This window comes from Schistocerca nitens, chromosome 10 (genome assembly GCF_023898315.1).
Source record: "Schistocerca nitens isolate TAMUIC-IGC-003100 chromosome 10, iqSchNite1.1, whole genome shotgun sequence".
In the NCBI taxonomy this organism is placed as follows: domain Eukaryota; kingdom Metazoa; phylum Arthropoda; class Insecta; order Orthoptera; family Acrididae; genus Schistocerca; species Schistocerca nitens.
The window spans coordinates 122421770-122432546 of NC_064623.1; positions in this window are offsets into that span (position 1 = coordinate 122421770).

Genomic DNA, 10777 nt, shown 5'->3' on the forward strand with positions numbered 1-10777 from the left:
ATGCATTTGGTAATACGTGTAACGACATTTCTCTCAACAGCGAGTAGTTCGCCTTCCGTAATGTTCGCACATGCATTGACAATACGCTGACGTATGTTGTCAGGCGTTGTCGGTGGATCAAGATAGCAAATATCCTTCAGCTTTCCCCACAGAAAGAAATCCGGGGACGTCAGATCCGGTGAACGTGCGGGCCATGGTATGGGGCTTCGACGAGCAATCTACCTGTCATGAAATATGCTACACAATACCGCTTCAACCGCACGCGAGCTATGTGCCGGACACCCAGCTTGTTGGAAGTACATCGCCATTTTGTCATTCAGTGAATCATCTTGTAGTAACATCGGTAGAAAATTACGTAGGAAATCAGCATGCATTGCACCATTTAATTGCCATCGATAAAATGGGGGCCAATTATCCATCCTCCCATAATGCCGCACCATAGATTAACCTGGCAAGGTCGCTGATGTTCCACTTGTCGCAGCCATAGTGCATATTATGCCGGTTTACGTTACCACTGTTGATGAATGACGCTTCGTCGTTAAATAGAACGCGTGCAAAAACTCTGTCATCGTTCCGTAAATTCTCTTGTGCCCAGTGGCAGAACTGTACACGACATTAAAAGTCATCGCCATGCAATTCCTTGTGCATAGAAATATGGTACGGGTGCAATAGATGTTGATGTAGCATTCTCAGCACCGACGTTTTTGAGATTCCCAATTCTCGCGCAATTTGTCTGCTACTGATGTGCGGATTAGCCGCGACAGCAGCTAAAACACCAACATAGGCATCATTTGTTGTAGGTCGTAGCTGACGTTTCACATGTGGCTGAACAGTTCCTGCTTCCTTAAATAACGTAACTATACCGCTGTGGGGCGGCTGGTGGAATTTATGTTGTTATATAAAATGTAGAATGTAATGTATAAAAGATGCATTTCCCGGCCGATTAACTATATGTGGGGCGGCGGGCGGATTTCTCGTTATTTAAAGTGTTCCTATTATTTATGCTGTCTTTTTCCGTTCTCAACACTGGCTCTCTAACTACAATATTGGCAACCAGAAAGTGATTAGCAAAACGTGAAGCCTGTAATTAGAATTCCTAGTGCCCACTTCATCTGAGAAATACACTTATAGCTACAGCTTATAGCTCTGAGGAATTAGGAGATTGTCTGAGATTCATAATCAAAAACGATCCTCTAAAAATGTTCACTATATTCTGAAAGTCACAGACCAAAAAGCATCCACACAATCCAACTAACAGAGCAGTTCAGAGTCTAATGCGCTGATACAACTATAACTGTTCAAATTAAATGTTTAAGTGAATGCTCGCCATAATTTGATGATAATGTTCATCAAAGGCCACGCTAAATAATGGTAGAATGTCTGTCCCGCGGCGGCACGTGAAAATACGACATACGCAAACTGAAGATAGATCATTAAAGTCATCCCAGAATTAACACTTCACTCGAAAACGATTTCATGGTTATGGGTATCCCGAGTAACTTATTACGGCATCCGAGGCTGTTTATAAAATTATACCGATGCGACGCGACTCCCGGCACAGATGGTGCGCTAATCAGCGTCTAGAGAGAACTGGGGCCTTTCCTCATGCAGCGCTCTTACTCATATATATAAAGCCGCGGTGCGGACGGCTAAGGGAACGCCTGATCAAATCGGCTCTCCCGACTAGCCACTGGGCTATTAATGCACCACTTTAAGTTATTGAATAAATCATTGCTTCCTTTGCTGATGGCCGATGAAGCTCTCAATTTAAATGTGCAATCAGCACACAGGTAAGTAATCATAATAAAAGTCTGACGTGGCTAAGTCCAATATTTTCGGCGAGAGAATTAATTTAATTACACTATACACATTAGAGGGGCTCTGAACTTGCCCTTTGGAGACATTCTATCGCTATATTTTTATAGTTATTCAATTGAAACTTCTCACATCTTTATAATTGTAGCGGATCTCCCTTCTACTTAAATTTAAACATCCTAGCCTTATTTATTCGCCTACTTAATCTACCTTGCTTCCTTAATTTCTAAGACAAAAACCAGAAAATCATAAATTTCAATTAAAATTTTAATTTGTGAGATCCAAAATACTGTTTCTACTAAATTATTATGAAAAAGGAACCTAAATATAAATTTTTAAGTTTATAGCTCTTTTCTGTTGCGCCAATGATTTTTACAGAAAAACGTCCAAATTTCGAAAATGGTTAAAGTTATTGAACTGATATTCAACACATATTAATTTAGTATTACTCCTGACATGCTAGAAACATTTCAGGTTATTTACTTGATTTGTAAAGTATTGCGCAACATTTATGACGTCAGAGCTAGGCTGGCACACAATGGAATGACTGATGTGAATTTTATACAGCGTGAGTAGGCTGCTTCCCTACATCACCCACTACTTATTTTTTTTTAATATAAATGAACGAGAAAAAAAATTTAATTACAAAAAGGGAAGCAAGATTACAGCTTAACTCCCTATGAAAATTTAAAATTGAAATGTAAACATTTAGAAATATTAAAAGAAAACTGATTACCTACTTCAATTATTTAAATAGCTGGCATGTGCACTGCCTCTTAAGCAACATTATCCCTCAAAATTTAAGCAAAATCAATGAAACTCTTTGGCATACATATTGCCTTAGACAGACAAACAAATAAAAATATGTAAAACTATGAAAATCTTAAATCCATTAAATACATTTTTACATACACAAATTCAAAGAAAGTAACACCGTTATTCATGATACATAAACAGATAATTATATCTTAGCAGTCTTTTCTAAACCTGAAAGAAAATTTCACAAATCATGACAATTTCATTTTTACACACGTGGTTGTAGCCGCTTTGGCTGGCGTTCTACACTTCCATTCACAAGGCTAGAGGAGGAGGGGAAGTTGCTATGGAGTGCATCCTTCACGTTCACTCTAAATTACATGGGGAAAGGGGAGGGGTCACTGTGAGTTGTGTCCAAGTCACTCCACGCTTTCACACAGCTACCAGGCTGCCATTATCTGATTTGTCCTGTAGAACAAACAAAAAGAGTGCCTCAGACTCTGTTCACTTAATATCTAAGGGTGGGTCACAATGAAATTGGGATATATACATTTTATCTTTCAGTATGTTGCTGGAACAAAGTTAACAGAACTTTTTCAATTGTACTCTCGCGGTTACTTAACTGTCATAAAATCGGTAAACAAATGGCTCAAAACGCTGTTAGTCACGTACTAGAGAAAATTAATGCTCAAGGCATACAATCATAAATCCTATTTAATTTCAATTTATTATTTCTGGGCCAGAACACTAAACCAATGCTCGGTACATTCCTGACAAATCTGTATTTTATTTACTTAGCTGACTCATCTTCAATTACCTTATTCTTAGAGATAGTATGAGTATATTTGATTAGTAGTTGTCTTCTCAGCTTCTCTGTACATGTGAGTAACTTGTGGTAATAGTACAGCTCTGAGTGTTCAAAACACACTACGTTTAGTTGACTACTAAATCCACTTATTGGTCCTCTGCTGCTGTGTCAGTTCCACATCTGCAATTATGTACTTACTTCATCGAAGTGTATTTATGCTGAGCTATAAATAATGTTTCACGTCTGCCATTATGTTACTGAAATATGTTGCTAGTGTATGTACTTATGTAACACTCACTCTATTAACATCTAAAGCATAGGACAGCACATTTATTTCATATTTATAGTGTATTGCAGCTGGTCAGTTTCCTCATGTGGCAATCCATTTCCACTCGATCGGACGCTGAAACCACAGGTAGTCTCTCTCGACCTACCACTAAAATGCATTAAGTAATTATGGACGAGCGTGATGCCAAATTCCTTAAAGCTATAGGACACCATGAGCTGCTCTGTCTCATCTAACATAAGGGTACCTATGGTCGCATTCACACCTCCAACTCATAACCTCAATACATGTAGGTGTGTCCTGTCACACACTACACCAAATAACGGCCAGCTCCAACCTTATCAATATTTCAAAGACGTGTCCTTCACGTCTCAACCACAAACACTGTTCAATTCTATTACACTGTCATTCCTTGCTACACAAGGTGAGTTTATTCTTACAACTTATCTGTATTTTTTTCATAACACTAAGCAATCTCTTTTACTATTAATTAGTTAGCTCTACAGCATACAATAGGTTTCACTGCCATTTCAGAACCTGCTTGTACATGAATTTGTATATATTTTTAAATTACTGTTGGTGGACCATTTCCAATAAAACAACTACTTTGTACTTACAATATTATCAAGGTTCTATACATACTTGTTACTCAAATACATTTGTATCTTAATTACGTCATACTTCTCTATTGTTTGTCACTGTTAGGTTTGTCACATGAGGCATTTTTTTTCACTAATCGGTGGATAGAATGGTTACAGAACTCATGGCTTGATAGCCATGACGGAAAATTATTGTATTGCAAAGAAGGAGTCGAAATTTTGGTAGACAGGAAAGATGAAGAATGAGTGCGACCTTAAAAGGAAAGAAGATCTCACACAGCTGTGACTGCACAGCTGCCACACTGTGTAGAGGTTACAGAACAACCTCCTCCCCACAGAATTCATTGGTTTCAGAAAATTTTCATATTGGAAAGGAGGGGTCGAAATTTTAGGTGGATCGAAAAGATGAAGAGAGTGAGACCTGAAAAGGAAAGAAGATCTCATACAGCTGGGACTGCACAGCTGCCACACTGTGTAGAGGTTACAGAACAACCTCCTCCCCACAGAATTCATTGGTTTCAGAAAATTTTCATATTGGAAAGAAGGGGTCGAAATTGTAGGTGGATAGAAAATATGAAGAGAGTGAGACCTGAAAAGGAGAGAAGATCTCATACAGCTGGGACTGCACAGCTGCCACACTGTGTAGAGGTTACAGAACAACCTCCTCCCCACAGAATTCATTGGTTTCAGAAAATTTTCATATTGGAAAGAAGGGGTCGAAATTGTAGGTGGATAGAAAAGATGAAGAGAGTGAGACCTGAAAAGGAGAGAAGATCTCATACAGCTGGGACTGCAAAGCTGCCACACTGTATAGAGGTTACAGAACAGCCTCCTCCCTACAGAATTCATTAGCTTTATGCTGGCTTGATAGTCATACCGGACGATTTCAGTATTTGAGAGTAAGAGCCGAAATTTTGGTACATAGGAAAGATGAAGAATGAGTGAGACCTGAAATGGAAAGAAGATCTCACACAGCTGGGACTGCACAGCTGCCACACTGTGTGGAGGTTCCAGAACAACTTCCTCCCTTCAGAATTCATTAGCTTAATGCTGGCTTGATAGTCATAACGGAAAATTTAATGTGTTGGAAAGAAGAGGTCGAAATTTTAGGTGGATAGAAAACATGAAGAGAGTGTGAAATCGGAAATGGGAAAGAAGATCTCACACAGCTGGGACTGCACAGCTGATACACTGTGTAGAGGTTACAGAACAACCTCCTCCCTACAGAATTCATTCACTACCTATGAACTTCTTTAGGTCGATCATGTTCCTGAGACCGAATAGCTTTTTACTCTTAGGGTACTCTACCCTATATATGCATTCGCATGTGGTTTTCCTATGAAAAACACTTGGCCAGGTTTCACCTTTCATTGACATTCATAACCTTTGACCATGCCAGGTCGATTTGAAAATACCTTATGATGCCTTTTTAAAACCTGTCTCAGTTCTTCCTTCTGATTAGCTGAAATTTTATCGATTTCCTGCAATTTAGCTTCTATTTTGTCCAAAATAATTGCTTCTTCTTCTTCTGTGTTTAGCTTACTTTTACTAAGATTAACACCTTCGTCCCAATATCTCCTATTTTTCAGAACTCGTGTAGGCAGCTCCCAAGTTTCATCATTAGTTACTACATGTTTATCACTAAAAGGTACTGTAATTACTCCGGTTATCAGCAAGACCATTTTTTACTGGCATCTTTCAAAGTCAACAACACTCTGATATTCCGACAAGAAATCTATGCCAATTAAAACCTCAATACTGAGATTATTTACAATTAAGCATGGATGATCAATTAAATTACCATTAATGTTAAAGGGCAGCAAAGCTTCTTGTTTTACCGTTTTTGACACCTTGCCAGTAGCACCAATTACTCTTAGTCCTGATACCCTCATTACTGTAAGCTTGTCTTTACCAGGTAATGCATCAAAGAAGGACTGAGATATCGCACTCACCTCACTTCCACTGTCTAAGAGACAACGTACATTGATACCCAACATATTCACTATTATTATAGGGTGGCTTATTCTAGGTTGTACAGGTTGTTCCTCAAACTCATCCAATAGTTCCTTTTGCATTTGTCTCCAAGTAAAGTAATCGACATCTGTCTTCATTACATTTAGGTCAAAGTGTGTAGGGGTTTCCTGAATTACATTTTCAGCTGCTATTTCCAGTCGGCAACCAGAAAGTGATTAGCAAAACGTGAAGCCAGTAATTAGAATTCCTAGTGCCCACTTCATCTGAGAAATACACTTATAGCTACAGCTTATAGCTCTGAGGAATTAGGAGATTGTCTGAGATTCATAATCAAAAACGATCCTCTAAAAATGTTCACTATATTCTGAAAGTCACAGACCAAAAAGCATCCACACAATCCAACTAAACGAGCAGTTTAGAGTCTAATGCGCTGATACAACTATAACTGTTCAAATTAAATGTTTAAGTGAATGCTCGCCATAATTTGATGATAATTTTCATCAAAGGCCACGCTAAATAATGGTAGAATGTCTGTCCCGTGGCGGCACGTGAAAATACGACATACGCAAACTGAAGATAGATCATTAAAGTCATCCCAGAATTAACACTTCACTCGAAAACGATTTCATGGTTATGCGTATCCCGAGTAACTTATTACGGCATCCGAGGCTGTTTATAGCAATGATACCGATGCGACGCGACTCCTGGCACAGATGGTGCGCTAATCAGCGTCTAGAGAGAACTGGGGCCTTTCCTCGTGCAGCGTTCTTACTCATATATATAAAGCCGCGGTGCGGACGGCTAAGGGAACGCCTGATCAAATCGGCTCTCCCGACTAGCCGCTGGGCTAGTAATGCACCACTTTAAGTTATTGAATAAATCATTGCTTCCTTTGCTGATGGCCGATGAAGCTCTCAATTTAAATGTGCAATCAGCACACAGGTAAGTAATCATAATAAAAGTCTGACGTGGCTAAGTTCAATATTTTGGGCGAGAGAATTAATTTAATTACACTACACGCAGTAGACGAGCTCTGAACTTGCCCTTCGGAGATATGCTATCGCTATATTTTTATAGTTATTCAATTGAAGCTTCTCACATCTTTATAATTATAGCGGATCTCCCTTCTACTTAAATTTAAACATCCTAGCCTTATTTATTCGCCTACTTAATCTACCTTGCTTCCTTAATTTCTAAGACAAAAACCAGAAAATCATAAATTTCAATTAAAATTTTAATTTGTGAGATCCAAAATACTGTTTCTACTAAATTATTATGAAAAAGGAACCTAAATATCAATTTTTAAGTTTCTAGCTCTTTTCTGTTGCGCCAATGATTTTTACAGAAAAACGTCCAAATTTCGAAAATGGTTAAAGTTATTGAACTGATATTCAACACATATTAATTTAGTATTACTCCTGACATGCTAGAAACGTTTTAGGTTATTTACTTGATTTGTAAAGTATTGCGCAACATTTATGACGTCAGAGCTAGGCTGGCACACAATGGAAAGACTTATGTGAATTTTACTCGTACAGCGTGAGTAGGCTGCTTCCCTACACGGCGAACGGTCCGAACACTTGGATGATGTCGTCCAGGATACCGAGCAGCATACGCAGCACACGCCCATTGGGCATTTTGTTCACAATAGCCATATACCAACACGATATCGACCTTTTCCGCAATTGGTAAACGGTCCATTGTAACATGGGTAATGTATCACGAAGCAAATACCGTCCGCACTGGCGGAATGTTACGTGATACCTCGTGTTTATACGTTTGTGACTATTACAGTGCCATCTATCACAAAGCGAAAAAAGTGGTTCAACTAAAACAATCATATTTCTTTACGTAGTACACGAATATGTAATAAATTTGGGGGCTCCTATTTAAAAAAAAAAACGCTCTTCATATCCGTGTGACATATGGCAACGCCATCTACCGGGCCAACCATAGCGCCATCTGGTTTCCCCCTTCAAGTTAGACGACTTTCGTTCATTGTAGTTGTTTCGTTTGATGCTTATTTCGTGAGATATTTGGCCCGGTCGCTATCAATGGACCACCCTGTATATCGGGGAAATGTATCATTGTCTGTACACAAGTACTACAACGATCACATATTTATCCATGTCTACGATACGGGCGACACTGATTACGCAAATAAAACCCCGTCCGCGCTGGATCTATTCGAAAGTTTGAATAAACCATTTAGAAGGATCTGATATAGACACAACCGAGCATCTTAACGAGATTTCCTGTATTAAGTAAAGTTTGCCCCGACTTATTAATCCAGCCTCGCATACGCCTAAATAACATTTTATTTTAGAGATTAGATCACTGCGAAAATGTCAGGAAAATAAATTGCAAGTCGCTACCGACGCGGCGAGGAAACCTGGAAAGCCGTAATTCGGCTTTGGAACTTCGGGAAACTTTCGAAATTGCATTTTCCGCTTCACGGTGACGTTTATTACCGTCTAAATAAATCACGGCCGATTGTAATTACGTCAGCTCCAGGTGTAGCGTCTAGAGAGCGTATAGGGCCACAAAAAGAGTTTAACGTTACCTATATCAAAAATGATTTATGACGTCTAACCGAGAGGGGGTGGCAGTCATGAGAGCTTCTCTGACGCTTGACAACCGTTACGTATCACAATTTCTTACGAATATGGCAATACCCGTGTCTTCTGAGTTTAGACCTTAGCACTTGTTCAACATCATCGTGCTATACTGGGAGCTGCATGACATTTGCGACTACGTGTTATTTGAAATCCATGATGACGCTAAGAATTAATATCACGAAGAGTGCTGTAACAATATTATAAGGAAATGGCAATTGTATTTCGAACTGTATGTTTTAAGATACTGAAATTCAGTCTGTTTACATCTACATCTACATCTACAGCTACATGGTTACCCTGCAATTCGCACTTAAGTGCCTAACAGAGGGTACATGAAACCATTTTCATAGTACTTTTACACCATTCCAATCTCAAATGGCGCGTGGGAAAAAGGAACACATAAATCTTTCCGTTCGAGCTCTGATTTCTCTTATTTTATTATAATGATCATTTCTCCCTACGTAGGTGGGCGTCAACAAAATATTTTCGCATTCGGAAGAGAAAGTTGGTGATTGAAATTTCGTAAATAGATCTCGCCGCAAAGAAAACCGCCTTTGTTTCAGTGACTGCCACCCCAACTCGCGTACCATATCAGTGACACTCTCACCCCCATTTCACGATAGCACGAAACGAGCTGCCCTTCTTCGATGTCCTCCGTGAATCCTACCTGTTAAGGATCCCACACCGCGTAGCAATATTCTAGCAGAGAAAGGACAAGTGTAATGTAGGCTGTCTCTTTAGTGGGTTTGTCGCATCTTCTAAGTGTTCTGCCAACAAAGCGCAGTCTTGGTTTCGCCTTCCTCACAGTATTATCTATGTGGTCTTCCCAATTTAAGTTGCTCGTAATTGTAATTCCTACGTATTTAGTCGAATTGACAGCCCTTACATTTGTGCGATTTATCGTACAACCAAAATTTATCGGATTTCTTTTACTACGCACATGGATGTCCTCGCACTTTTCTTTGTTTAATGCCAATTGCCACTTTTCGCACTATACATAAATTCTCTCTAGATAATTTTGTAATTGGAATTTATCGTCTGATGATTTTACTAGACGGTAAATTGCAGTGTCATCTGAAAACAATCTAAGGGGGCTGCTCAGATTATCACCTAGATCATTTAAGTAAATCAGGAACAGCAGAGGGCCTATGACACTACCTTGCGGAACGCCAGATATCACTTCTGTTCTACTCGATGGGTTACCGTCTATCACTACGAACTGTGACCTCTCTCAGAGGAAATCACGCATCACCCAACTGAGACGATACTCCTTATGCAATCAATTTGATTAATAGTCGCTTGTAAGGAGCGGTATCAAAATCCTTCTGGAAATCTAGGAGTATGGAATCGATCTGAGATCCCTTGTCGACAGCACTCATTACTTCATGTGAATAAAGAGCTAGCTGCGTTGCACTAGAACGCTATTTTCTGAATCCGTGTTGGTTATGTATCAATAAGTCATTTTCTTCAAGGTGATTCATAATGTTCGATTACAGTATAGGCTCCAAAATCCTACTGCAAATTGAGGTCAGTGATATGGGTCTGTAATTCAATGGGTTGCGGAAGACTTGTCTTTCTTATGTGATTTGAGTTGTTTCGCAACACCTAAGATATCTACTTTTATGTCACTCATGCTAACAGCTGTTATGGTTTCGAATTCTGGAATATTTACTTCGTCTTCTGTCGCGAAGGAATTACAGAAAAATTGTATTTAGTAACTCCGCTTTAGTGGCACCCGCATCGGTAATATCTCCATGGCTATCGCGCAGTGACGGTATTGACTGTGTTCTGCCACTGGTGTACGTTACATACGACCAGAATCTCTTTGGATTTTCGACCATACTTTGAGACAATGTTTCATTGTGGATTCTATTAAAAGCATTTCGCATTGACGTCCGCACTAAATTTCGAACTTCTGTGA